This window comes from Egretta garzetta, unplaced genomic scaffold (assembly GCF_000687185.1).
Source record: "Egretta garzetta isolate BGI_Z169 unplaced genomic scaffold, ASM68718v1 scaffold293, whole genome shotgun sequence".
Classification (NCBI taxonomy): Eukaryota; Metazoa; Chordata; class Aves; order Pelecaniformes; family Ardeidae; genus Egretta; species Egretta garzetta.
This window is the reverse complement of record NW_009259318.1, coordinates 1982811-1986160: the sequence shown is the minus strand read 5'-3', so window position 1 is coordinate 1986160 and position 3350 is coordinate 1982811.

Genomic DNA, 3350 nt, shown 5'->3' with positions numbered 1-3350 from the left:
ACAAGTAGGAGGGGGAGAAAAAGGAAATGGCTGGTATTTAAAAATACTCAACCCAGGGGGCATGAACTGGAGAAAGAAGCCAGATGAAACCCAAATATGGCTTGGAATACAAGAGAGAATGAATAATTACGGGTGCTCCCCTCCAAGCCTGTGAGTAGATGAAAATCATGTCACGGCTGCTGTGGTTGTGTAGGTTAGTGCTGGTGCATCACCACAGTGTTTTTTCTAGAGCTGAGAAGAAATTCTTTTGGAATACATCTGCAAATTGGTACCTCTCTCTGTAACATGTAGCTATTAGATTAATGTCTGTGAAGAATGCTCTTCTATTCTCTTGCTTGGTGCTAGCACAGCCCCCACATCTGCAGTACCCTCCCAGCACTTAAAAATTAAAAATCATGGTAACTTTCTCCCTAACCCACAGAATAAACAACATACATCAGCTGAATAGCAGACACTGCCATTAGCTTTTACTGCAAAACCGTCATGTGAAGGACTGCTGAAGTAAAGCTTGTGTGAAGACGTTCTGTGCTGGCATGTGTGCATAGTGAGGTTTGCTCTCTTGTCCCCTATGAACATGGGCAAAGGATTCCTGTATCCTCATTCGCAAGGCTCCTTCAACCGGCTGAAATTGTCATATTTCTTGTAGCAAACAGGTATGTCCAAGGCTGGGCTTTCATGACTTCCTGCAACTGCGAACAGCTCTCGCTGACTTGTGACAGCAGATTACATTGGATGGCTGAGGCTCTTGCCATCCCCAGCCACCCGCTGCGTTATTTTTAACTTGGATTGCTACCCTGATCCAGCACTCAGCACAGCTCCACAAACAGCAGGCTTGGCACAAGTGAGGGAAAATTGCAGTCTGGGGTGGGTCTAACAAACATGCAAAGAGCTCAGCGGATCCTTAAGTCGCCACCATGCGATCCCCGATCCCCGTCATGAAACAACAGCCCTGGGGGAACAACGATGAGTTAAATGGAAGCAGAACAAAGGCATTAAACAGAACTGTACTTTTTTTTTTCACACAAGAAATATTTCCAGAGGACAACCAGCTTATGAATCTTTCATTTTCCGAATGTACAATACACAGCTGGAATTGTTGCTCATCTTTTACTAAGTACCTTTGAGGAGTGGAGCTGCAGGGTCCTACCCCGCTCAGCCCACTGAAGCTGCAGTTCCACCTGCATTTCTTTCAAAGGCAAAACGAGTGTCCCTCATCTCCTCCCCTGTGTGTCCTCGTGGTCACTAACTCCCATGCTCTGCTCACTCTGCCAGTGCAGCTGTGTGTGCAACTGCATCATGACTCAGATTGGAAAGTTTCAGTGGCTGAAGAGCAATAGTTCCCCACTCTACCCTCAGTTATTTTTAGCCAGAGCAGTTCCTGATCCAGTCCACCCTACAGACAGACAAACAGCTGTGTCAGTATGACAGGCAGAAAAATGTTTGAGGGATGGGGAGGAGAGGCTTAGACGAGTTTAATCATCACTGGTACCAAACGGGAAAGCACAGTCATGAATGATTGCTTTAAATGCCCAGCAGCAATTCTTTAAACTTCTCTACAGCCACCTGTCTTACTCCTTATGCAAGAAACAGGGCCTAGGGAACTTCATGAGTCTGTGCCACAGAAACGAAATGGCATTGTGCCTTGTTTAGCTGCACCTTTCTCAGTGAATCAAGGGAAGCTGAATGTGGGGAGCCTAAGCAAGTCTGCTGGTATATATAGCAGCAAGGGTTCCTCATAGCTCCCTTACCTGTTTGTAGTTTTGCCAGCCTGTGCGCTTAAATGTCAAGTCCTGCAGAGATCAAAGTTCACCATCTTAGTTTGCCTGGACACCAGCTGTGAGCAGTTACCGAGAAGAGAAGCGTGCAAAATGTGTTTAGAAAATGCTCTAGAGATGATCTGCACAGGCTTGGCTAAGGAGACAGTGGGGGAGAGCAGCCAGAGCTGCGGCAGGGCAGGGAACCCCCCGGGGCAGCGATGTGAGGGATCGCTGTGCTGGCAATTTTCCAGGGAAAAACATGGTTTAGGATAAATTTCTTACAAATACAAGAAGCTTAATTTAATACTGGTTTTTCAATAACATGACATAGCTACAAGTTTAATTAAAAATCAAGAATAATAAGAGCCAAAATAAAGGTAAGACCTCAGCCCAAAGCAGAAACTGAAATTTCTTTCCTTCTGCCTTTAGCAATACTTTGCCTGGTTTCTAAACACGAATGTTAGCTTCCATTTGAGACAGTTCACCATATGGTCCAGCTTAAAGCATCTGTCTCTGGGTTTGGAGTACAGTATTGCAGGGCATGCACCTCGTGTGAAGGGGTGACTCAAGTGAAAACATGTCAGACAGAGCATATGCGATGGACTGTGTGTTTTGATTCATGGCTTTCCTGGAAAGCTCACGAAGATGGAAAAGACCTCTGTGGTCTCAGTGGCAGAGACTGAAAGAAAAAAAGAAGGACAGAAGACATTCCACTGCAAAATGTTGAGGGAAAAGTGAAGAGCTGCCTGAATCCAAGCATGTGTCCAGATCTGGACAAAGATGTTGATTCCGTACTGTTTAATGATACTGCATCAAAATTCACAAAAAAAAGTGCTGAAATTCCAGTTAGCCAGCTCCTGATGACACATTATATAGTGGTCAAAGAACATGCCTGAGACACATGCTAAATACTGACCACTACCAAAAGACAGTAATTCTGAAGCATAATTTAAAGATTGAAAGTATAATTAACAATCTAGAGATTTATACAGAAAAAAACCAATCTGCTTAGTCAATTCAAATCACTTATTGGGGTATATGACATGCTCCTCCTGTAGGGTACCTGAGCAATTGCTGATGTGGGCAAGGAATGATGGGGATATTGTTAGGAGAAGACTTTGCTCCACCCAAAGGCACAAGTACAGAACGGATTTATAGAATCATAGAATGCTTTGGGTTGGAAGGGACCTTTAGAGGCCATCTAGTCCAAACCCCCTGCAGTTAGCAGGGACATCTTCAACTCGATCAGGTTGCTCGGAGCCTTGTCCAACCTGACCTTGAATGTTTCCAGGGATGGGGCATCTACCACTTCTCTGGGCAACCTGTGCCAGTATTTCATCACCATTTCGTGCTGCAGTACTGACTTCTGCCTAGATTCCACTCAATATGTCAGCCAAAGAAGAAATGCCACAGCAATGATTGTTCAGCAAAACACCTGACCTCTTGCAGCATTTACTTTAAGACTGCAGAAAAAAGACATGCAAAAATCCAGCATTTCATCTGCTTCCAAGTAAAAGGTTTTTCAGGAAGATACTGAGAAAATTGTAAGGAATACTGGCATGTTACCTCTTTATAAATGCAACCTGTTTCTTG